The sequence below is a fragment of the Strix uralensis genome, chromosome 3, assembly GCF_047716275.1.
Source record: "Strix uralensis isolate ZFMK-TIS-50842 chromosome 3, bStrUra1, whole genome shotgun sequence".
NCBI classification, from domain to species: domain Eukaryota; kingdom Metazoa; phylum Chordata; class Aves; order Strigiformes; family Strigidae; genus Strix; species Strix uralensis.
The window spans coordinates 8,797,541-8,824,611 of record NC_133974.1 but is presented as its reverse complement, the minus strand read 5'-3'; the positions used below and the strand labels follow the sequence as shown (position 1 = coordinate 8,824,611).

The following is a 27,071-nucleotide window of genomic DNA, read 5'->3' as shown; positions in this document are numbered from 1 at the left end:
CCTCAACTACGTAATTTCTGATTTTGGCATTTCATGAAGGGGGTAACGTCAGAGAAATCACTGAGTGAGGGGATGAGTGGATTAAGGTATATGTTGGGTGCAGACGACCCTGATGCAAACAGTTTGTAGAAGACTGCAGAAGTGGCTGGGTGGGATGTCTCCATACCATAATTTTTGGTATAAGTAACAGGAAAACAATGGTCATTTTTTAAAATACAGTTTTAATGCATATCAGAAGGAAAATAAGTTGTTTCCAAACAGGTATTTTTTTGATGCCATTGGTTTCCTCAAATTGCTGATTGATTTGCACTTTTCAATTTAGAAGTTGCTTGCAAAACAAATGAACCGAATGAATAAAAAGAAAGAAATGGAAGTGAGCCAAGCTTCACCTCTCCCTGTGATTTCTGTGGGCCTTGAGTTCCTGCTTGGTACGACAGTTGTCTATGAGGCTGATAGACATAAAAATAAATTTGGGCCTGGGAGTGATAAACAGTAGATTAAACTCTGCTCTCTGCCTCCTTGTACTGCTGAACGCTGCACCTGCAAATGCTGGACACAGGCTGCTGCGCTCTGGGCATACTGGAAGCTCTGATCAGTCAGAGCTGACACTCCAAATTGACATTAAAGCAGCACCACCATCCTGTCTACAGTGCTGAAAATCCTCTTGAAAAAGTGCCCAGACCCTTAAGAGGAGCACGAGGATCTTGTGACTTGATGGCATGAAACGTAGGCAGCCTGTGCTGTTTCGACAGAAGATTGCTCTGTTGATGCCACTGAAGTAATGCCAGGAGTCACGTTACATCAGCAGTGCTGAACTGTGCTCTATCCCAGCTGAACAATGCACACAAGGTGCAGAAATCTTCTGCATAAATGGAAATACAATGACTCAACTACCTTGTGAGTGGGCACAACACAGGTTTATTGTCAACGCCTGCAGGAGTACTGTAGGGGAGACCACAAAAAGAATTCCTCACACTTTTTCCCAACTCCAGTTTCACTCTCTAGAAGCATCTCTAACAAAGATTTATAATCGACCATTACCTTTCAAGGTAGCATGTAGAATAGGATAAACTTGCAGGTACTCAAGTTACTTGGTTGGGTTTTTTCTTGGAATTTGAAACATTGCTAAATGTCCAAGTGTTGGTTAAGTGGTTGTAACACTCTGTTCTTGGATGAAATGGGGACCTTCAGCAAACAAAATGCACATTTGACTTTGGTTTGGAGGAACTGACTACTCTGAATTCTCCCAGAAGTCGATCTGGCTCTTCTGTTCTCGGTTGTTCTCTGCTTCTGTCAAGCTGAAACGTATGTGGTTGTTACCCACTCCAATTTACCGTCACCAAACTGGTTCACTTTGGAAAACAAAGCTTGTAGAGGTTTTTCAGAGAAATATATGCTGTCTGTAAAGTGATGTTTGTGTGTAAAGCGATATGCACCCACCGTATAAATAATGAATAATAACTAGTAATAAATTCTTCATATCATAGCATTATTTCTCAGTGTTTGTGATCCCAGGTCTTTTATGGTAATCCTGGAACAAAGCACTGAGAAGTATGTGAATAATATTTACTACTGCTAAGTTGTTGCACAAACATGTCAAGAAAGAGAAGCTTTTTTGGCTGTGTAGTTTGAATGTTTAAGATTATATACTGTTTATATTATAAAATTATGTATAATTAAAGTTATCCTTTTATCCCAAAGGAACATAAAGTGTTACACAAAGTCCATGCATTCAAAACCACTGAAGTAATGAATCAAGGTACATTTGTCAGCCAGCAAGTGGAACACTACCAAAGAGCGACGCTGGACATAATTTGACCTTGTGTCCCCCTGCAAATCCATATTCTTATTCAGAAGTGCCAGTCTTTGTAAGAGAATCTATGTTGTATGAGACCCTGCAGAAGGATCCGGTAGTTCATCAGTGACAACCTCCTGGTGGCACAGGAATTGCTCACCCAGTGTACAAGAGCCAGGCAGGCATGGCTGGAGGCCAACCTGCCTGAACATGGAAATCCTGAGCAAGCTCAAATGAACAATGAGGTGTATGGGAACAGGGAGAATCAGAGAATCACAGAATGGTTGAGGTTGGAAGGGACCTCTGGAGGTAGTCTGGTCCAACTCCTCTGCTCATCAGGGGAGCCCTCCTCACCTGGCCACCTACAGCCAGTTGCCCAGGACCATGTCCAGACAGATTTTGAATATCTCCAAAGATGGAGACTCCACGACCTCTCTGGGCAACCTGTACCAGTGCTGGGTCACCTTCACAGTAAAATAGTGTTTCCTGATGTTCATAGAATCATAAAATGATTTATGTTGGAAAAGACCTTTAAGATCATCAAGTCCAACCATTAACCTAACACTGCCAAGACACCACTAAACCATGTCCTTAAGCACCACATATATGCATCTTTTAAATACCTCCAGGGAGGGTGACTCACCCACTTCCCTGGGCAGCCTGTTCCAATGCTTGACAACCCTTTTGGTGAAGAAATTTTTCCTAATACCCAATCTAAACCTCCCCTGGCACAGCTTGAGGCCATTTCCTCTTGTCCTATCGCTTGTTACTTGGGAGAAGACACCGACACCCACCTCACTACAACCTCCTTTCAGAGTGGTAAGGTCTCCCTTGAGCCCCTTTTCTCCAGGCTAAACAACCTCAGTTCCCTCAGTCACTCCCCATAGCACTTGTGCTCTAGACACTTAACCATCTTCATTGCCTTTCTTTGGACACGCTCCAGCACCTCTGTGTCTTTCTAGTAGTGAGGGGCCCAAAACTGAACACAGTATTCAAGGTGCGGCCTCAGCAGTGCCGAGTACAGGGGGACAATCACTTTCTTAGTCCTGCTGGCCACACTATTTCTGATACAAGCCAGGATGCTGTTGGCCTTCTCAGCTGCCTGGGCACACTGCTGGCTCATATTCAGCCGGCTGTCGACCAACACCCCCAGGTCCTTATCTTCTGGGCGGTTTTCCATTCACTCTTCCCCAAGCCTGTAGCAGTTACATGAGGTTGTTGTGACCCAAGTGCAGGACCCGGCACTGAGCCTTGTTGAATCTCATACAGTTGGCCTTGGCCCACTGATCCAACCTGTCCATATCCCTCTGTAGAGCCTCCCTGCCCTCAAGCAGATCAACACTCCCACCCAACCTGGTGTCATCTGCAAACTAACTGAGGGTGCACTCAATCCCCTCATCCAGATCATTGTTAAAAGATATTAAACAGAACTGGCCCCAATACTGAGCCCTGGGGAACACCACTTGTGACCAGCCATGCAGCCATAGATTTAACTCCATTCACCACCACTTTTTGGGCCCGGCCATCCAGCCAGTTTTTTACCCAGTGAAGAGTGCACCCATCCAAGCCGTGAGCAGCCAGTTTCTCCAGGAGAATGCTGTGGGAAACAGTGTCCAAGGCTTTACTAAGGTCTAGGTAGACAACATCCACAACCTTTCCCTCATCCACTAAGCGGGTCACCTCGTCATAGAAGATCAGGTTAATCAAGCAGGACCTGCCTTTCATTAACCCATGCTGACTGGGCCTGATCACCTGGTTGTCCTGTACGTACCATGTGATGGTACTCAAGATGATCTGCTCCATAACCTTCCCCGGCACTGAGGTCAAAGTGACAGGCCTGTAGTTTCCTGGATCCTCCTTCTGGCTCTTCCTGTAAATGGGCATCACATTTGCTAACCTCCAGTCAACAGTGATATCCCTGGTTGGCCAGGACTGCTGATAAATCATTGGAAGTGGCTTGGTGAGCACTTCTGTCAGCTCCCTCAAGTACTCTTGGGTCGATCCCATCTGGCCCCATAGACTTTTGTGTGTCTAAGTGGTGTAGCAGGTCCCTAACCATTTCCCCTCAGATTATGGGGGCTTCATTCTGCTCCCTGTCCCTGTCTTCTGGCTCAGGGGGCTGGGTACCCCAAGAACCACTGGTCTTACTAGTAAAGACTGAGGCAAAGAAGGATTAAGGACCTTTTCCTCATCCTTGGTCACTGTGTTCCCTCCCACATCCTTTTGTTGCTAATGTGTTTATAGAAATATTTTTTATTGTCTTCTATGGCAGTAGCCAGGTAGAATTCTAGTTGGGCTTTAGTCCTTCTATTTTTTTCCCTGTATAAGCTCACAACATCCTTTTAGTCCTTCTGAGTTGCTCCCCCTTCTTCCAAAGGTCATAAGCTCTCCTTTTTTTCCTGAGTTCCAGCCAAAACTCTCTGTTCAGCCAGGCCAGTCTTCTTCCCCACCAGCTCATCTTTCGGCACATGGGGATGGCCTGCTCCTGCGCCTTTAAGGTTTCCTTCTTGAAGAATGTCCAGCCTTCCTGGACTCCTCTGCCCTTCAGGACTGCCTCCCAAGGACTGTGTCAGTCACTCTCCTAAACAGGCCAAAGTCTGCCCTCCAGAAGTCCAAAGCAACAGTTCTGCTTACTCCCCTCCTTGGTTCTTCAAGAATCAAAAATTATAATTTTGTGATTGCTGTGCCCAAGATGGCATCCAACCATCACATCACCCACAAGTCCTTCTCTGTTTGCAAACAACGGGTCCAGCAGGCTGCCCTCCCTAGTTGGCTCGCTCACCAGCTGTGTTAGGAAGTTATCTTCCACACACTCCAGGAACCTCCTAGACTGTTTCCTCTCTGCTGTATTCTATTTCCAGCACATGTCTAGTAAGTTGAAGTCCCCCATGAGAACAAAGGCTAGCAATCGTGAGACTTCTCCCGTCCCAGCTGCTTACAGAATATTTTGTCTGGCTCTTTATCCTGGTTGGGTGGTCTATAACACACTCCCACCATAATATCTTCCTTGTTGGCCTTCCCCCTGATTCTTACCCATAAACACTTGACTCTATCATTACCATCATTAAACTCTAGACAATCAAAACACTCCCTAATATACTACCCCACTGCGTCTCCTTCCTTGCCTATCCCTTCTGAAGAGTTTATAGCCATCCATTGCAGCACTCCAGCTGTGCGAGTCATCCCACTGTGTTTCTGTGGTGGCAATTATTATCGTAGTTGTCCTGCTGCACAATGGCTTCCAGCTCCTCCTGTTTGCTGCCCATGCTGCATGCGTTGGTGTAGATGCACTTCAGTTGGGCTACTGATCCCACCACCGTTTTGGGGGGAGAACCTCATACAGAACTTCTTGTTATTTCAGATTGTGCCCCCTTGCCCTCTTGCCACTGGGCACCACTGAAAACAGCCCGGCTCCGTCTTCTTTGCGCCCTCCTTGCAGGTATTTATATACATTGATGAGATCCCCCTGAGCCTTCTCCAGGCTGAACAGTCCCAGCTCTCTCAGACTTTCCTCATAGGAGAGAGAAGGCCCTATGGAGGTAGCATTTAGAAATACTGCTTTGTTGTGCAGGTTTAAAATCAGGAAAGCCAAAGATCAGCTGGGGCTAAAATTGTCAAGGGACATGAAGGACAGTAAGAAGGGTGCCTGTAAATACATTGGTATCAAAAGGAAAATGTGGGCCCACTGCTCAGCCGTTAAAGGGACATATTCCCAAATGGACATAGGAGAAGCAGAATTACTCATGCCTCCTTTGCCTTGGTCTTTACTGGCAAGATCTACTTTCAGATTCTCCCAGATCCGTTTGCCTAGCAGCAGAGTCTGGGGGAGTGAAGTATGACACATGGTAGAGGAAAGGCATGAGGACAGGGATAGAGGATGAGGAATGAACTTACGGACCATGTAAGTCAACTGGACATACACAGGTCCATGGGACCAGGCAGGACACATCAAGGGATACTGAGGGAGACCAATGAGCTGATGACATTTTGAAGTCACTTGCTATCATCCTTGAAAGGCCATGGTGATCATCGAATGTTCCCAATGACAAGAGAAGACAATGGTCATGGCCATCTTCAAAGAGGGCAAGAAGAGGGATCCAGGTCAGCCCAACCTGAATGTCTTAGAGGACTGTGTAGCAAATCTTGCTCAAAGGTATTTCCAGGTACACAAAGGACCAGAAGGTGACTGGAGCAGCCAAGGATAAATCATACCTGACCAACCTGATGGCTTTCTATGAGGAGATGACTAAGTTGATGGACAAGGGGGGACCTGGGGCTTTTATTTACTTATCTTTATCAAGGTTTTGACAGTCTCCCATGGTATCCTTTTAACTTACGTGGTGGGATATGTACTGCATGGTTTCACTACAGATAGGTGGCAAATTAACAAGACTACCAGGCTCGGGAGGAGTAGATTGCAACAGTTCAAAGTTCCACTAGCAGTGGTAAATGGTCAATATTGGGGCTGATAGCATTGAATATCTTTATTAATAACCTGGGCATTGCAATGAATACACAAATAACAAATTGAGAGGAGCAATAAATATGCTAGAGGGCAGTGCTACCATTCAGAAGGACCAAGATGAGATGAAAAAATGGCCTGCTCATAACCTAATGAAGCTCAGTGTGATGGTTTAGCCCCTGCCGAGGTCTGAGACCATGCGGCCGCTGCCCCTCCCCCACAAAGGAGTGAAATACAAAGCCCCGATCTGAGATAAGGACAGGTTTAATACAACAGAGCAACAGCAACACAACAAACAACAACAATAACAGTAATAGTGATAACAATGAACAGAGCGAAATATCTACCAATACAGCAGTGAGAGGACCAGATGTATAAAACCATGCGCCCCGCGCTCCCGCGCCAGGATGTGACCTGCCAGGATGTGACATCCGCATGGTATCTGAATAACCCAGCTAGAGCTCCCCCCCTCTGCTGGGGAAACTTAACCCTATCCTGGTTAAACCAGGACACTCAGCAAAGACAAACACCTTGCATCTGGGATGAAATAATCCCATGCAGCAGCACAGGCCGAGCAGCAAATGGGTAGAAAGCAGCTTTCCAGAAAAGGACCTGCAGGTCCTGCTGGAGACCAAGTTGAAAATGAGTAGTCGTGACGAGGAAGGTCAACCAAATGCTGGGATGTATTTGCAAAAGAGTAGCAAACAATTCAAGCAGAGTGCTCTGTCTGTCTCTTCTGTGACTACATCTCGAGTACATGTCTGGTTTGAGACTCTCAAGCGTAAGACAGACACTGACCTGGCTGGAGAGACCCTGCACAGGCCCAACACCCACTGCAGTGGCGAGCCACCAAGGTGATCTGGGGACTGGAGTGCAAGACACACAAGGAGAAACCGAGACCTGGGTTTGTTGAGCTTGTGGAAGGGAAGGCTCAGGGTGAATTTGATTCCTCTTTACACCTGTCTAATTGGGACAGTATAAAGAAGAGAGACAGATTCTTCTCAGAATTTCCCTGTGAAAGGAGAAGCAGCAATGCGCACAAATTGTAACAAGAGAAAGTCACATTACATATAAGGGAAAAAAAAAAGATTCTCCATGCACAGTCCAAAACTGGAGCAAAGACCCAGAGCAGCTGCAGAATTTCCATTAGAAACACTGCAGGCTTGGCTGGATGTGACCAGGAGCACACTGATCTAACATCAAAGTTCACCTTGTTTTGAGCAGGAGTGGACCAAGTGATCTGCAGAGGTCCCTTCCAACCAAAAGCATTATATGATACAATCCTGACATCATCCTAGAATTGAATCACCACTTAAATATACTTCACAAGGCAGAGGTTTTGTCAGTTTGCTTTGAAACAATACCCAGAATCCTCATCGCCCAGTAAATACTGGAAGTTTGGATTTATTTTAGGTCGTCTCTTCCTAACTCCTATCTTGGCATAGTCATCACAGTTTTGTTTTTGAACAGCTTGTTTCCTTTAGAATTTCTGCCTCATGCTAGGATGGAGTAAGACTGAATAATTTATCTTCCTTTTCCTCAAAAGCTGAGCAATAGTTATACCCCACATGGATTTGAGACATTATTATCTTTCTAAGCTTCCATTAATTATCTTTATCATTCCTGCTTTTAAAGGTCCAGCATTTATCTTTGCAAGGTTCTTCAAGCTGGATTATAGAGGAAAATTTGAGTGTATTAATTCCATTCTTGCTCATGAAGTTTTAAACTCCATTTCATAAACATTTTTTCCACTGCTGGCAATAATTCTTCTGGTAGTTTTCCTTGACCAAAGTGTCTGATGTGTAGAATTGATGGCTTTTAAGGTCATCATGCACATGCATAATTATCTTAGATGTACTGCTTTGATTAAGGCATACACATGTATACAGTTTTTGAAGATATGGATCACAGATACTTTGTTTGCCACATACAAAGCTGCCGTTCACCTTGTTTTCTCAGCCTGCTTAGAAATATGAACTGCTTTACAATACCATTTAGCTCTGGAGCAGTGCAGGATAATGCTATTTCAGGTTTTTTTAGATGTCATCTAGGCTATGGATTGTACAGCTGTTTCAAGTTTTTCAACAGATCCATCTTCATTTCCATCTTCATGTTATGTAGATAATTCCTGAGTTTTCCCGTAAATTGCCATTGTTTCCATCACTGGTTGCTTTTAAAGGGACAGGGCAGCAAAAGGTCAGTGTCAGTGCTTTGTAAAAGCTGGAGCATGCTCTCTGATGCAGTGAACCGAGTGGAGTGAAAGAGGACCCTTTCAAAATAACCGGAAGTAAAAGAGTGGAGCAAGGCACCTATAAATTCATCCAGACAGCTAACCGCTTCACTTTGTGTTCCTCCTCTGTTCCCTGTGGGCCATGTTGCTCCTCAGGTGTGCTGGGTGGTTGTCCCATACAATAGTGCAGCAGAGCCCGTGGTGGAGGAGAGGCTGAGGGTTGGGTTTGCTCAGCCTGGAAAAGAGAAGACTGAGGGTGATGTGATTGCTCTCTTCAACTTTCTGGTGGGTGCTTATGGAGAAGACACTGCCACAGTCTTCTCAGGGGTGAACAGTGGAAAGACAAAGGACAATGCACACAAAAGTCGGCAAAGGAAATCCTGGTTAGGAAGAAAGAAAAACCTGCTCACACTGAGAGTAGCCAAATACTGGCACAGGTGCCCAGAGATTTTGCATACCCTGAAGTTATCCAAAACTCAAGTGGACAAAGCCCCAGGCAATCCAGTGTAGCGTTAGATTGCTCTGAGCAGGGGATGTACCTGATGGCTTTCAAGATCCCCTTCCAACAAAACCAGTCTGGTTATTGTCTGGTAGCGAAAGCCTGCAAACAGCTATGGAGAGGAGTCTTTAAGAAAAGTCAGTCTAGACGCTCTTAAAAAGTTTCCTTCAGAGAACAGAGAGGTGGCACCTACCACACAAAGATAGTTATGGAAGCTACCTTGTCCTTGGCAATATGCCTGCATAGCCAGTCTTGCTAGCCTTGTGACCCCTTGGCAAGGAAGCAGATTTGCTCTGCAGGAAAGACCTTCTGGGTCATTCTTTTGTTATGGAACAAAGAAGGTTGTTCAAAACCAGAGAGGTAAGGCAATTGCAGCAGTTGTTGAGCTGTGTACCTTTTTGTGTCCAACTCTTTGAACTAGGAGATTAAACAAAATTTAAGCAATGCTGCAAAGTTTATGGACCAATCCAAGCTTTCACTCCTTTACCTTTTCACCTTTCTCCTTCACTCTGGACATCTTTGTCCTTCTCCCCCAAATGCAAGGTCCTGCACACAGGTCAGGGCAATCCCACAAAAATACAGGCTGGGCAATGAGTGGATTGAGAGCAGCCCTGAGGAGAAGGACTTGGGGGTGTTGGTTGACAAGAAACTCAGCATGACCTGATAATGTGTGTTTGCAGATCAGAAGGCCAGCCGTATCCTGGGCAGCCACAAAAGCAGTGTGGCCAGCAGGTCGAGGGAGGTGATTTTCACCCCCTACTCTGCTCTCGTGAGACCCCTCCTGGAGTCCTGTGTTCAGCCCTGGGGTCCCCAACATAAGAAGGACATGGACCTGTTGGAGCAAGTCCAGAGGAGGCCACAAGGATGATCAGAGGGCTGAAGCACCTCCCCTATGAAGACAAGCTGAGAGAGTTGGGGTTGTTCAACCTGAAGAAGAGAAAGCTCTGGGGACACCTTATAGCGGCCTTCCAGTACCTAAAGGGGGCTACAGGAAAGCTGGAGAGGGACTTTCTGCAAAGGCCTGTAGTGATAGGAGAAGGGATAACTGTTTTAAACTGAAAGCAGGTAGATTCAGATTAGACATAAGGAAGAAATTCTTTACTATGAGGGTGGTGAGACACTGGAACAGGTTGCCCAGAGAAGTTGTGGCTGTCCCCTCCCTGGAAGTGTTCAAGGCCAGGTTGGACGGGGCTTTGAGCAACCTGGTCTAGTGGAAGGTGTCCCTGGCCATGGCAGTGGGGTTGGAATGAGATGATCTTTAAGCTCCCTTCCAACCCAAACCATTCTATGATTCTATAAATCTACGATTTTCCATCAGACACTTGATTTAAACTCTTTTGACACTTCCCACAGCGTATCTGACTGTACTGGAAGTGCCATAGCTTACTGGCAACTATCACTGAATCATCGGTAAGAAATGAAACACACTCAACACCACAACTATTTTGACCTTCTGTTGTTTTGCCAAATAGAACACCTCTATGGAAATAAGGATGTCTGGAAAATAAAACTTAAGAAGAAAACCCAGAAGAATAAGGAAGGGAATCATGAAAATGCATAGAGATTTTATATTTGGTCATATACTCTTCTTTTTTTGTGTCTGTTTTCCAGCCAGCTCTGTTCACAATACAACTGCATTTGGCTAGTTCTATGCTAGTAGATTAAGCAGTGCCAGGGCACGGGCCCAAGAGCTGGAATTTGACCATCTATACCATTAAATTGTTAGCACAGGCTCTGCCTTGCGTTCAGCCAGGGCCAGCTAGCGCTGTCATAAACAATTCCCAGGCATGGCTTGGGGATTAGCAAGGGCCAGCAGCCTTTCCCAATAGGCATTTTGGATATAACCACCTTGTTTTGGAGGGTAAAAGTATATAATCCTGTGAATGTGGCCAGGCCATATCATTTGTTCTCAGAGCTATATAACAGGTCCTGGCCCTGTTTAGTTTTCTAGTTACTGGGATGGCTTTGTGTTTGAGGCAAGCGTAATTGATTTTACTTGACCTTACAGTTTTATACTTGACTGAGTTGTATGTGAACAATAAGGAGCACGAGCACATCTCCACTTTGTCTGTTCTTTCAGCCAGTGTACCTGTGCACTAAGATGGTGTGGTCTATCCCTGTTGTAAATTGTCACGGCAACTAGAATAACTTGTGAACCCACTTTCCCATTATGAATAGAAATGTATAGTCTAAGGGAGTCTAGAAGTGTATCTTCTAGGGAGTTTCAGCTGTTTTTCAGAAATCTTTGTCATGGTTTTGCACATGGGCCACCAATTGCTGGCAAATTCAATTACTGTTATCAGAATGAAGAATATGTTCTGCAGAGGTTCCTGGTGCCAGGGAATGATTTTTGTCTTTTCTGCTGGATCTGGAAATAAGAGATTGGTTTAGATATTGGACAGATGTTGGCATACAGCTGGTATGAAAGATCATGTTAGCCATTAAGTGTTGAAGTAGAAACACCTCTCACTACCTGCACGATTGTTTTTTCACTTAGTAGACTGACTGTGCTCTTCCTTTCTCACCGCAGCATTGAATAGAAAATAATACAGCTTTCTGCCAGTGAAGGCCTAATAATCCCGTGATAGTTGCCAGGACTGGGGAAATTCCAAGGATATGGTTATATCCTTTTGTCCTGCCCTGTTTCCATCTGCACGCTTGCATTTCCAGCTGCCTGAGGTACAATTATGTGTGCATCTTGATTTTTTTGAGATAAATTATGAATGCCTTTTATTAACAGAAGTTGTGTGATTCCATGAGTGGAGAGCTACAAGCTGCTTTCTTGGTGCATCCTTCTAGCACTGCAAGAAGAGAGACCCAAGGTTTTGCTTTACCTTCAGCATTTTAGTCATCATATGAACTAAAATTAGTGTTCCCACAAGTGGCTCTCACAGACTGCACACACCCTGTTGCACATGCCACAGCCTGTACAAAAAAAATTAAAGTAGCACAGTTAATGTGTGTGTCTCCATGTGGGGTGGATTTGGCCTTGATTTTCAGTCACTCGTGACAAATTTGGAGACTTTTCAGTGCCAGATATTTTATCTGAAGTATTTGTCTCAGGATATGTCCACTGGTCTATTTATGATGACACCTGGACAGAAATCCATGAGCATATGCTGTATTTGGGATACTTCCCCTCAGAAGAGGCTATAGAAACAAACCTAGGTCCATCTCACCTGTGGTGTTATTTCTTGAAGAGCTCTGGTTACTCACTTTCTTCATCCCGTCAGCCATAAAATCTGCCAAATCTACCACACCTTTGTAGAGGAACAGTTTATGAGTCTATTTGATGAACAGCTTACGGGTTAATAGTGGGCTGTTTTGCCAGTCAGGTTCAGTCAAACGTAATGCTATTAGCACTGGGTAGTTCTTCAGTACTGTTGGAAATGAGCTTCTGTTTCTCAGTCCTTTTCCCTTTGTGTTTCTGCTTCATTGTGTTTAGTGCCCTGGCTGTTCACTTTTCCTTTGGAGGTGAGTGTTCCTGGACAGAATAAAAGTACATAGATGGAGCAATGTGCAAATGTGCGTACCGCTGCTGAAACCCTTTTACAAGAGCTATACTGCTTGGAGAAAGAAAGAAAGAAAGAAATGCAGTTGCAGGAAGCGAATCTAAATAAGCTCCCACTCCACTTTTTTCAATTTACTGGAGGAAATACCTTTCTTCATATCATTTGACTTTTTGATTGTTAGATCAAATTGAGCCAGTTGGAATGAGCCTCAGTGATCAGAAGGCCTGAAAACCTCTGCTTAGCTGCTCCCTGGTCTCTGTGCAATTGGTTTGCTTAAATTTGCTGTAATAACCTTTTAAGAGTCGTGTACCCGTTCTTCACTGAGGACCCTGCTGTGCATTGTGATTATGTTATCTGTTGCTTCCCTGAATGTTTAACATGATCAAAATGTTGTGTTGTGGGGCTTGATTTTGGGGGGAGTTTTTCTTTTTGTCTAGGTCTGTTTCCCTGCCCCCCCCCCCCCCCCCCCCCAGCTTTTACTTTCAAAATATAAACTTAGATTGCTTGTTATCTATTACTATCCATGTGTCAGTCTTCCTTTTCTTCTTTTTTTCCCCCTTTCCTCTTTAAAGTATCTGCTTAGTAAAGTATTGAACAAGCATGCTGAGTAGCTCTGATAATTAGGTAATTTGAATTCGGGGATGGATGTTAGATGTTAAGTCGTGGGATGGAGGCTGGTTGTGTTGGAAGGCAATGTATTCTGTCTCTGGGTAGGAGAGAGTTGAGATGCCCTTTATATCAGCACCGCTCGCCAGCAAGCCAAGGGTATTGCGTTGAACATAAATGCAATTGCATGGCCTTGTTCGCCCTCTTTCTCAGGGAAAGTAGCAGATGTTGACAGTGAATACAGCAAAGTGCAAACCGGTAAAATAATGAACTCAAGTGGTAGCTTAATGGAATTATTAATGGGATTTGTGTTCAAATAGTGAACAAGGATTGATTTTTATTAACATAGGTTTTACACATGTAAACTTCTGCAAAAGATTATACCACACTATTCATTCTCTGGTGGAGTGTTTATAGAGTACGTTGTATGCACAGGGTTTCCAAACTTCTTTAAATATTGCCCTTTCTCCCACTTATCTCATGGTGCTTTCAGTGTGTAGCACTCCGTATAAATCTGTATAATACACCCAGAGATTTAACTGAACAGCGAGGAAACCTTGAAATTAAAACTGAAATAGTAGGTGTTCAGTGGGAGTTTGGCGTTTGCTTGTTCATTCTCACCAGAATAAAAGGTGGGAACATGACGGGTAGCTCAAAATGCTAAAGTGCAGCTCTCTGCGAGCTGTGAGGCCTCTGCTAGAAGTGGCTATATACCTACAAGGTGGTGGTGGAGGCGTCATAATTATGAGCTGACATTTAAAGAAATGTCAGAAGCATTCAAACAACCCCCTGCTCGGCTTCCACCCATGTATCTTTTTGTGTCCCCGATCCTGCCATCTGTTATCCCAAGGACTCCAGTTTTGATTACCTTTTTGTTTGCTTTTCTGATAAATGTTTTGTTTATCCTCTGTGCCTGGCATGTGCTTCCAGAGATTGTTTGCAAGCCCCTTGCCCTCTTTGTACGTGGATTTCTTCTAAAGAACTATTTATCACCACAATGCTGGCAAAAACTAATGCTCTGATTATGGTTGGACTGTGAGTATTTCTGAATGCATCTGTATTTAGGAGCAGGCTTTGCCAAATAGCTGTTTGGAGTGTGTGTACAGAAAAACATATGGTATTACTCAACATCATTACCTGTCATCTACTTACTTGCTTCTTGTGTTATTTTCTTCACATGTCGTTTTCTTGTCATTTTAGATGTGAGTTCCACAGGGCAGGGACCATGCCGTTCCTGGCATTTGGGAAGTTCTTTGTTTCATTTAATAGATTTTTATTGCTACAAGTCTTTTGAAAATCAAAGAAAAATGCTATATTGCCTTTCTGCCCTGGTGCAGCAAGGTCTCTGCAAAGTTCATTGGCAACCATTAAAAAAGACTTCTTCCAAAGCAGCTGCCATACTTTATTGGTATTAGTGATAATGTTAAAGCATGACTTGTGCTACTAATCCTAGTTCAGTCCATAAAAGATAAGAACAGTCATAGAAGGCAAGACTATGCATTCATACCGCTCGATATTCTGCCTCCAGTGGGAGATATACGTTGCAAGTACGCTGTATGTATACTTCCCCAGTACGCGCTTCCTGCAGCTTGGGGATTTCTTTAACCACATGTTGTGTCTTTGTCTTTCAACCATCTGGTAAAACATGAAGTTTATGCTTGTCTTCAAGTGTGCAAGTAGCCCCATTGACCTCAGGATGGCTATTTTCATGCCTATGGTTTATGAAGTTTTTAATTGTTTAGATGGATTGAGACTTTCCTATGGAGAGATATCCATGGCAGGTAGCTGCCAGTGTGCAAAACAGAAGAACCTGAAGTGTGCTCGAGTCTGCCTTAAGAGCTGTTTTCATTAGGGAGGATGAGTGAGTTCTTCAGACACACATCAGTATCTGCACAAGAGGGACAGGGCTCAGCTTATGTCCATTCATTTTGCATTACCTGGCCCAAATGACCAAGTAATTTCCAGCTGGGCAGAGGAGAGAAAGCCCACTGAGCAAGCCTTGACTTGCTGCTTGGAAGCCATAGTTAGGCACTTACCTAAATACTGGCATTTTAACAACCATAAATGTGCGTGTAAATTATGGCTGGTGATTCTGTAGAGTCAAATGGATGCAAGGTCAAGGTCAGATGCATAGTGTTGTAGTAAGACTAATCTCTGATGGCTGTTAGTGCTTTCTATTTCTGAAAAAAATGCTGACCGTGTGATTTTTTATTGTAGAATCACGTTAGTCCCAGGGTAGAAAATATTGGGTAAAATATATTGTACCCATAATTCATATTAATGGAAATTCAATAATGGCAACCTGTCATCCACAGAGATTAGAAATGAGTCCAAATGTTGTGCTATAAAAACATTAAAAAGGCATTATGAATTAGAATCTATTGCACCATGTTTTGCTCGTTATAAATAATGGAGGGAAAAACTAGTCCTTGGAAGTTTTTGGATTGTCCATTTTGAGAGAAGCCAGCAATTACTTTCTAGAGCTGACTGTGCACCATTGATCTGACTTATGGATTTCATAAATGCAGTGGTCTGCTAATTTAATAAACTTGCTCAATCTGTTTTTAAACAGAGTACAGAACTTTGAAAAATGACTTCCTTTCAAACTAAAATTAACTCTTATGGCTTTTAAACATTAGACTGTGATATTTGCTTCCAGTTTTTCATTAAAATACCTTCTGGTTTCACATTTTTCCTGGGATGGGCTAGATGCTTGCGGCTCATATTTTATTATGTTAAATACTCATATTTCACTTATGCTAATTTGGCACCGAGATACGAATTGGAGTTCTTAGGCAAACCTTTATTTGGTTCTACATTGTCAATAAAGTTTACAGCTGCCTACAAAGTTTGCCACTGCCAAAAGCTTAGATATAATTGTTCAGTAAACTAGGACTTGTCATATAACGGACAGAATATTGATACACTAGATGTGATATCATGTTTAAGTAGTTTGTATGTGAGTCTTCACATTTTTTTTTGGAAAAACTCACAGTGTTTTCAATAAATTTGCAGCAAACTGAGTAAAGGGAGAATTCCTTCTCAAATTAATGCGTACTCTCAAGCATGAGGTGTGATTATTTCTGTCTCTAGTCTGTTTTAGCTCTTGTAACCCCACTAAGTCGTAAAACAGTTCAAGCTGCTCTTGAAATCTGACTGCTTTTGAAAATCTAAAACCTACCAGTTGGACTTCAAGCATAAAGAGGTCAATTACTGTGATAGCAAATACTATCAGCAACTGAGTTTCAGGATTTGGTGACATAATATCCATTAATGTCCAGGGAATCTTGTCATCTGAATTCTTTTCCCCTCCCTCTGAAAACATGTCTACCCTGTTGGAGCATATAGTGTAACTAAGGACCGAAGTCTTCCACGTTAAATGAATTCTGAACTTTATACAGTATAGATCCATCCTTTATTCCCTACACCAATCTGTACAAAATGTATTGTATCATGAATTAGCATTGACAGAGTAACTGAAGGATCTTTGGTCAGATGCCAGATTTAATTCATTTGTTATCAACGCTGAGAAACAAATGTGACAGTGACAGTAATAATTATCTTCTTCTGTAAAGAAATGCAATAAAAGCTTACACATTTTGGTTAAAGGGGAGATAAGGAAGAGTAAGGCAATTATACCTATCATACACTTTTGACCTGTGTTTTTATCAGTCTTGACAAGCTTAGAAAGTATGATAGTACATCCTGGCCAAGGAATACCTAAATTCAAATAAAATAACTTTCAACTGCTACCATATTTGTACTGCAGACTGATAAATTGCTTTTTCAGAAATAAGCTCTGTTGCATTTTTTAATAAAGTTAATGGGCTAGGACAGACAATAGTGGGTTGCTGTCTGCTTAGTGTATTCTAGATACAAAATTAAATTCCCTCAATCTTATTTAATATTACAGGTTTGGGGTTTCAGAGGAAGAAAATGAAAAATCAATGGCATTTGCAACAAAACACAATTTTGGAGCAGCAGGATTTAGGGAAACTAGCTAGTGACTGGCCTTGAGGTCTCCTCGCCTACTCTTAGCTTCAGGACTCCCACTATTTTTTTTTTCCTTTCCACCTCCTACAGATAGAGGACTAATATTAGTTACTTTCTTTTATTCTGGCTCTGTTGGATTACTTGAACAGCTCTTATGACCTACTTGAACATGGGACAGCTTTGAAATTCCTGCCTAGACAGAGGTCCAGTTCTTGCTGATATTCAGACCATTTTGGGGTGTTTCCATCCTGGAAGGTCTTTTGAAAGAGCCTGAGGAGTGAGTTGGCACAAGCATGAGTGTTTTGAAAAATTTACTTGAGGAAGAAGCAAGCTTCTGCTTGACATAGGTCAGGACCATGGTCACATAATCTTAGATATTAATCTGAATATTTAGGTATTGTTATAGACTTTGGAGCCTAGCCTTGGAAAAAACTTGTCTAAGACTGAATGGAGATGCTTCAAGAAAAGTGTCTATAAAAGAGCTAGTTCACAGCAAGTCTTTGATTTGTCCTTATGCGGGTAAATATAATGATGTCAGGCTGGTGGCAAAGAAGCAGTGCTTCATGCTGTTCACTGCTACCAAAGTTGAGCTTGTCAGTCCTTGACCAAACTGAGAAGTTTACAGTGTCATCAAGACCAAGGCCTGGCTGAGAGGCTACACCAGTCATCTGAAAGACTGAGCTCATGGACTGTGTCTCGTGGTAGGAACAAAAGAACAGACTTGGCAACATTTCCCTTGAAAAAGCGATCTTCCTGAAGACAGCAATCTCTGTGGCTCATTGGGCCATTCTGCACATCTGCATCCGCTCTCCTGATCCTGACAAAACATTCCTTCTCTTTGCTGAGTTTTCTCCTGACTCATCAAGTCTTTCAACTGTATTTTCACTCTTCCTAATGAAAAAAATTAAATAGAAAAAGCTGTTTCTTTTTAATGAAAATGTATGAAAACAGAAAATCTCAAATGTCTCATTGATCTTTTTTGGTTTGTTTTATTACTTAAGCACTGAAAATGAAATAGATGAGATATAAATGAACCGGCTCATCTTTTGTTTCCTTCCTGCTCTCGAAAGGCTTTATTTTTTGTGCCTGCTGTACAGATTTGTCATATATAATGCACCTTTTTTTTTTGCTACTCATCCATTTTCATGCCTTTCCATTTATTTTTACCTCCAACAGTGTTGGGTACCTGGAAGCACTCTGTTGCACTCCTGGGAACAGGCTAAGTCTAGCAGATGAGGCATAAGAAAAAGTTTAGGGAAACCTGGAGCCTAATACTCTTTCACTTGACAGCTTCTGATGAATCATTGAAGCTTTGATTCACCTGTATATCTTTATCCATCCAAACGTTAGGCATCTATTTAAAGCTAGCTTGTAACCTCCCATTTCATTCAGCAGAGAGGAATAGCACTCTCCAAAAGATGATTTTTCTCCTTCTAAAATAGGTGGGTTGAAGCTCTCCTTTGGTGTGCTTTTCTGTTACCATTGGCTACAGGGGGACACTGTAGATCACCTTTGGATATCTGATATTGAAACAAAGCCTGTCCTCACACTCTGTATTATTTTATCCATGTCAGCAAAAGCTATATAAGTATGTAAAGATCTAAATGTGAAAAAATACATGTTCTGCAAATGGTTATGGATATTGTAAGTATTATTATCCACCTGCTGAGGGGAGAAAGTCACATCTAGCTTATACTGAATCGTTAGAGTGGCAGAAACTTTGCCCAATGTTTCCCTGCATACACTCATTTCCCCTCTTTATTTTGCTTTTTCTTTTGCTGTTCATTAATGCAAATTTTTCTCATTTGTGACACTAGTAGGAAGCGCTTGGCCCATTACACATAGCTTAGTCATAAACAAGGTATTTGCTCTTTCTCATGAACAGAAAAGTGTCAGAAAATTTCGTTCTGTATTGTTGGTGACATTATCACACTGGAGTTTGCTGTTACTGAAAATTATTTTCTCTGCAGAGACAGCACTCAACCTCAAGATTTTGAGGTAAATCCACACAAACAAAGCAGTTTACCATCTCTAATCAAATTGCTCATTTTCAGTTATGTGGGAGGACTATAAAGGAATATGATAGAGTATTTGTTGAGGCCATGGGGAGCTGGAAAATGAAAACAAAGAACAATAAAGTTTTGAGGCTATCAAGGAGATGGGACACTGTTTTCAAACTGAGAAAGGACAAAAATAAACAAGACCTTGACTGGCTTTGAAGCACTAGGGGGAGGAACTCAGCTGCAAGAAGCCACAGCTTGCGCTCCTTTTCCAGTGTAGCTGTACTCTGATGGTCCACCATGCTGACTTATGCTTGCAGGAGGTGCTGGTCCTATTGCAGATGTCTAATCTCTATGATTATGAAAGCAGGTAAACATTTTCCGTCTCCATTACTTGGTAGTGGAGGACCCTGAATTGTGCAGTAATGGAGCGGAGAGGGAACTAGTGGGAGATCTGAGGGGTTTGAGTTAGCTCTTGGCTGTGTTTTTCACAGAGGCTTTGGTCTTGGGCAAATCATCCAGATGTTTGAATATCTATTGCCTCCCAATTTTGGTAGCATTTAGGTGTGGACAGCTGTGGATTTGGACTTCAGTGTTTCGTTTCAGTGACTGTAAAGGAAGGGAAAGCACCCCTAAAATTCCTAGGGCAATGCAAGAACAAATTGTACTAAGCAGCGTGAAGGTAAGTTGATATAAATTCTACCAAATGTTATCAAATTATAGTATATCACTGTTGCTAGAAATAATTACAGCTGACTGAAGGGAGGTGGGGAAAATAAAGAAAGGTGATCTGGAATACTCCATAGTCCAGGAAAACACAAAATAAGACAGCAAGAAACAAAGACACTTTGACATGCCTGTAGGATGATTCTGTTTGCGAAAACATGATTCTAGGCTTTAGAGACTTTGGGAAGAGATTCTAAAAGTAAACTCTGGAAGACACAATGGCATTGTTTTTAAACATGACTGCCTCACCTGTCTGTCCCTTTGCCACAGATTCATTTATATCAAGGTCTGCAGGTTGAGGATATGTAACTGTAGCTTTGTTTTCTGTGCTATTGGTTTGGTTTATGAATAGAAACCCATATTTCTGCATAAAGCTGATCTGCTCAACTGCTGCAGCTGAAGCTTGGATACGCCTCCTGTTCTGCTGTCCCATGAGATGGACTTCTGGAGACAGCACCATCCTAGGTCTCATAGCTAAACCATCAGGACTTATCTCTTAAAGCCCTCGGGAAAGGGCATCAGAGTTTCCTAGATAATCACCTCAAAATTAGCTGTCAGTATAATAGTGTAATTAAGAGAGCCAGCAAAGACCTTGGTTGTGTAAAAAAAATATCAAGTAAAAGTAGAGAAAGTATTTTGATTAAAGTCTATTCTATTAGTAAGACTGATGCTTAAATACTCTGCCCAGTTCAAATGTCCGTGATTGCAGAAGATGGAAAAATGCTAAATTAAGTCTTAAGGAGGACCATAATAATTATCTAGGCCTGGAGAATAAGCCATAAAATCTATTCCATTTGCTGAAGGGAGGTTAGAAGATGATTGCTTGGGTGCTGACACATGGAAAAACAGCTGAAGTGGAGAACATGTAAATCTTGCAAACAATACTGAGTCTGGAAGGAGCAGTTAGATGGTATTGGGAAATCAAGTCATCCCAAATGCTCCTACGAGTCCTTCCAGCCTTATGTGGTGGATCTAAAAGAACTAGAACACTTGACAAAACCTGCACTTTTAAACGACTAAAGGACCATAATCTTCCATTTAGGTACTGTGGTGTCTACCCATATCCTCCTAAAAGGTTTTGACTTGAGTGGATCTTCACTCCAAAGATGTATTTTGCAGTTACCATAAAAATTTAGCTGATTCTTCTGGAGTACATTCTCTTAGTTGCAGAAATTGGGGGAAAACAAGTTTGTGGGCTTTTTTTCCGTGAAGACTCTTGATTTTAAACCTCTTATTATTCCTTCTAGAGATTTCAGTGCATGCATTAGGGCACAATTCTTCTAATGCAAAATTATTGGATAACGTGACATGAAGGTCTTTGTGGAGAAAATGACTGAAAATGAAACTCCTGTAGCTGCAGCACTGTTTGGGGTCTAAAACTACAGTTAGAGAAAGATGCTTGCTGTGTTAATCCTACTTACAACTTTACCATGTTTTTTATCAGGTCTACTGTAAATGTCAGGTCCTCAGCTGGATTGTGTTGCTAAACGTCCACATTTGTTTTCTTTCTTTTGTTCCACCATTTTTATTTTTATAATACTGCTTTCTGCCTAGGTTTTTTCCTGCCTTTGTAGCTCTTAAATATTTCTTTTAATCATATCGCTCATTTTATCTAAATAGCAATGACATGGTAACGAGGATTACATACAGTTGTTAACATAATGTAGCAATTAATCAGATTGCACTGAGTATGTTAGGATCATTCAACAAGGGGCACCAGGGAGCCCATTCCTTGTGTCTAGCAATACATAAACCTATGTAGGTCTCTCTGTAAGACTTGGGTACAGAAGGAGAGGGATGTGAAAACAAACTGCATGGCAGATGTTACTCACTGTCACATCACTGAAGGGTGCAGTGAAAGGCATTTGGTGATGTTCTGAGGTGCTGGTGAACAGGGTGTAGGAGTCCGGACAAGGTACTGTAGTTTGGAGGTCACAATGCTTGACTCAGCTGTAGGATTTTGCCTCGTTACCTCTCTATATTTGATCTCACATTTCTCAGGCTCAAATTGTGAGATCCTTCTAGGTAGTTGTGTGATGACAGTGTTAGAAATACGAACTTAAAAGTCATAACAAATCTCATTTAGTCTCATAACAATGAAAAGTTTACATAGTTATAAAACGTTCAAGCATCTGCCCTGTTGTGGTACACATTGCTTATCTATTTTATCACATTTGTCATCCTGTTAGCATTAGTGACTTCTAGAGTTGCCAATTCCATATGTTCAGATGTCATGACGCGGTCCCCAAAATTGTAAGATTTTTACAACATAATAAATTTGGAGTTGCTTTGGTTTCCTTTATGACTTTTGAACTTTCAGACTATGGTCAGGTTGCATTTCTTATTATTCCCAGTAACAATCAGGATTAGAAAATGTTTATCTTTTTTAAATGAAAGCAGAGCTGGCCTCCGTGAATCCAGAGTTGTAAACTTAAAAAATCTCTGCTGCCTAATCCTGGGGGTACCTCCAAGCTCCATAGGTGCCTTACTTTTCGACAGTTGAGAATACCCCGGGGCATCTTCAGCTGTATATTTGTATGTGCCAGAACTGTCCCTGGCTTACAGCTAAACCTGCCTGGGAAATGGAAACCAAGTATTCCTTTACCTAAATCCACGGAGTGGCATTTCTCAGGGTAAGCCTTACAAAAAAAAGAGGATTTAAGGAAATCTGAATACAAGACATAAGGTCAGCAGCAGCTTTCTTTTTTAAAAAACAGTGTAGCACCAGGAGATCTTAAAACTGTCAAAAACTGTGGGGAACGAGGATTTTTGGATAGAGCATTCCAAGTGGCAGTTCATCATCTCTGCTCTGGGGTCAGGTGTGTGCTCTCTGGAGAAGCTTTTTCCTTCAAGGCCTGCCAGTGGATGCTCTGTTCATATTTAAGAGGGAAAGAAAAAAGCTGAGGTCCAAAGAAGAAGGAAAGGATACGTCCTGTATTCAACACAAGGAATGCAAGCCCAGCAGGTGCAATCCTGCTGTTTAAAAGAACCAGAGAAAAAAGGAAAACTTTATTTTTCGTTAAAACAAGAGAAGGAAAAACAGTAGTCTCCAAGTGTACAGTCCTGGGGTAAGGCTTCAGAGCTGCAGTGCAGTTTGGGGGTTCAGATCCTATAGACAGTGAAATGAAGGTAAGAGTATTGTCAACTTGTTGTTTCTCAGTCCCTCAAACTGATGCAAAACATAACTTCATGATGTTATAATTAAGAAAGGATCTTGCTGTAATTATATGTTTAATTTTAGTGGGCTAGCAGTGTTTTTTTTTAAAAGATGATTCTAAGTTTGCAAATAATAATTCTCACCATCTTACAAGAATATTCTTGTGATGCTTTCACTCTCAAGTCAGTCTGTTATTAAAAGTCAGTCTGTCTGAAGCTTGCAAATCCAGGATGCATGTGTCCTTTGGAGGTGAAAAATCCAATTACAGCAGCATGCGTCAGGGAACCTGCAAGCCTGGGAGGTGGGTTTATCTCGATCTGAATAACGAGGGTTTGTAAGAGCACTGGCATCACAAGTTACTGGGCTCTGGAGAGAAGCATTTCCATGTAGATATAAACTAGGCTGCTCTTGTAAGAGGCAGAGAAGTTCTCAGTGCATCAGGCAAGCCCCAGATTGTCACATGTCTGAAATAGTATGAAAAAATCCTTTAATTTTATAAAATAACCACAGCAGCAGACCACTAGCCTGTGAAATAGGAGACTTATTTCAGTTGCCTCCTCAGTTTGAGGAGATTCAGACTTACACTTCCTAAGTCTCCAGGACTATTTTATAACACTTTAACATTTCTGAATAATATTCAGTATTCTAAGAGCAGGGATATGAACCTTCCTCTTACCTCCCTATCCCACCATGGGGCTGCAGAGTCAGACAACCCTGAGAGAAGTGCAGGAGGATTTCAGACTAATTTCTTACCCCAGCTTTCCTGTTGGGTTGCAGATACTTAATGAGGTTCTTGTCTTTTGGGAGTTTTCTGCTGGATTTGCTGGCTTCTGTGAGATGTATAGTACATATGTATGGTGCATGGTACAAGTCCAAATGCCTGACACAGAGTTCAGGGTTCTTCTTGGACCTGGGAAAGCATGGAGGAGAGCAAAAATCATCCAAAAATCCTGTGTCCCCCATATAAGATGAAGCCATAGAAATAGTCTTCTCCAATTCCCAATCCTGCACATTTGCAGCAATGACATTTTAAAGCTCTGGTTTCAAGCATCAAAGTCTACAGCAGTATCAGCAGTGCCTAAAGGGGACTGGAAGCAAACATCAGAATGTTTTTTAAGGGAGGTCTGCAGTTCCCAGCACAACCCTGCTGACAGTGATATGGGTGCATGCCACCGCATGGCAGTAGCTCGTGGTACTGGGGCAGGTGGGCGTGTGCCACTGCAGACAAGATGCAGAAGGAGAGACTGGACAAGGATTAATGGTGCTGCTGCTGTGAAACCACAGGTTAAGAATATTTTTGGCTTTTAATTTCTGCTTGCCTGGGGTGAAGAGCTGTAAGCTTTGACTTTTTGACCCATTTTTTACGTTGTTTCCATTTGGATCTTGGATTTATTTGGACCTATAGGTTTTTTGGGGGGATATTTTTAATTGGATATTAAATTAAGATCTATTTCTTGGTCCAAAGCCCTACAATGTGGTGTTCTAAAAGTTACCTTACTAGTCTAGATGAATTATTCAGCCCTCTACTCTTCCGCTCTCACTACTTCTACAATATGAATTGATTAATCAGTATCAGTTACTTACTTTTTGATTGTAAGAAATTAACTGGGCTGTAATTTCTCATTGACTTTCTATTTGTGTTTTAAAGAACAGTATAAAAGTAAAGTCCTGACTGTTGGGTTTTTTTACTGTGTCCTTACAATTCTTAATAATTCCATGTCTATCAATGGAAACAACAGGCAGTCCTGTTGTAGAAGGAGATGAACATGCAGATTGGCAAAGCAGCCCATATACAGCAGACTGTCAGGTAATAAAATTCTGGTGCAACAGAAAAAAAAACCAAATTTGTAACAGAATCACTTAATACAGACATTTTAGCGTTCCTGTCTGGAGCACATATGGCAGCTAAAATGGTTTCAGGACATAGACAATATTTCATAAATGGAAAATTCTCCAAGCAAGTGACTGCAGTCTGTGACTTGCCAAACAATTTTTCCTACAGCCGAAAGTAACTGAAGTAAATACACTGTATACACAGGGGTTGGGAGAAGCTCAAAGGCAGCCCAGGGTGACTTGCTGAGATGGCAGAGAAATCTATGCACTGTAGAAATCTACAGTTTGTTGCATCCCACTCTAGATACCTTTTATGTTATGAGACTGAGATGGGTGCATGCTGAGAATACTATTTATTTAAGTACCTAAATCTGGCTTTCAGTTATTCTGGATCGAGGCTTTAGTATCTAACCTCCAGAACCTCCCATCTAAATGCAACATTAAATGAAAACATTTAGCAGTTTGTACATCACTCCTGGTAATACTATCCCATGCAATTTCCTGTGGTTTCTCATACTGAAAAGACAACGCACTACACAAGAAGTTTAGTACAGGACTGAGGTGGACAAAGCAGTAAGGAAAGGAAGTTGGCATCTTTCTGTACTATTTGTGGAGAAGCCAGTGACATATTTTCCCAAGCAGCAGGACTGACACAGCGGTGACACTGAAGAGCTGGTAACACAGTTGCAGTAATAAATGGAAATGTACCTGGACAGGTCAGAAAGTGCACTGGAACACAAGTATCTTTGAATAAGTGTGAACAGAAGAATAACCCCATGAATCATTTGAAAGGTTGCAGTGTACAACTATGATGAGTATCCAACCTGTAAATGTAGCTAATCATCTCAGTTGTGGGCTGTATCATCATATACCTCAGTGAAGGTCTATGTTAGTATAGCGTGTATTCAAAACATAGTCTGTTGAGGTTTTCACTGCACATAAACATTTGGGCCTCAGAAAGAAAGGATGAGACTAAATTTCTTTAAAAATAAGTTACTACAGATACTGCAGATGCAATGCTGTAGCCCACCAGGTCTTCAGCTTCACAAGGATGTAGGGTACCTATAGGGCCAGTGTTGTATCATCCAGACTGGTGCAGATGTCTGAGTTACCTTGGGCATTTAAATCAGCACTAGACACTAAAGTGTAAGCAGCTGAACCCTCTACCACTGTTAATTTATTTTGTGCTAAATTGCGAAGTCTTTTTGCAAAGGCAGCAGAAATGCAGCGAGTCAGCAGGTTGTCGGGATTAGTGAGTCGTGCAGCAGTGAGGTGCCCATGTGTCCTGTCTTCCAGCCATCGACCGTGGGCAGGACTGTCCTTCACAGAGGGGCAGCAGAGATCCCCCCCAATGAGCGATGGGATTCTGAAGACTTAAACAAAGATTGAAAAGAGGACAGCTTCAGACTAAGCCAGGGGGACAGCTGCTAATAGTGAGCCTTACTGTATTGCTGGGTGATGTGGAGGAAGCCCTATTACTCTTGACTGCATAATTGGATGGGATATCACTGCAGAAACCATATTAGGGGACAATCCTGCACTATCAGCATGAACTGGATGAGCTAATGGCTGTTTTTCCTATGCAGTGGCTGTGATCAAATCAGAATGGCAATCTAGCTGGAATGAGCAAAAAAGAAATTACATAGTGGATTTCATGGAAAATTAAGGCTTTGGGTTGCTGTACATATCAGTAGCCTTGAGTAAATCTAAACCTATGTGTATTTTCTGGCATTTTTTCTTTTCTCTTTCTAAATCTTCAGCCTGATGTAGTTCCTTCAGTGATTAGATACACTTTTTTATTTCATTTTTATTGTACAGTGGAGGCAAATATTTAAGGAAAAGAAGTGGGGGGTTGGGAGAGGACCAAAAGTTAATGTTATAGCTTTTTAATTAGAAGTCTTTTAAATTACAGCAATTTTATACTGTAGTAAGTTTTCAGGGCCATTTAGATTCTAAAATACCTGCCAACTGGGAAAGCCAGCAGTTCAGTTGTTTTATTTTTCCTCCATTACATCTGCAGCAGAATGTGGCTTTTATAGACGTTTGCTTTTCCCCCAACGTTTCCTGCTGAGGTGTTTGTTTGTGCCACTGCTGTCTTCAGAATGCTGATACCATGTCGTTGTCATGTGTTTATCACCTCTAATCGTCTTTGTTGGTGTTTAGGTAGGGAATTCTTCTGGGTAATGCCATTTAAGGTGATCCGTGGCTGCAGGTCTGTGTGTACCAAGAGGAGTAGATGTCCGTTAAATATTCTTGCA

The 27,071-nt window shown here is 42.1% G+C and overlaps 1 protein-coding gene across 3 annotated transcripts in view; it reads left to right on the top strand.

Annotated features, from left to right (window-relative positions):
* The window catches only part of KLHL29 (kelch like family member 29), a 403,271-nt gene that overhangs the window by 158,776 nt on the left and 217,424 nt on the right, over positions 1–27,071 (top strand). The window lies entirely within an intron of this gene.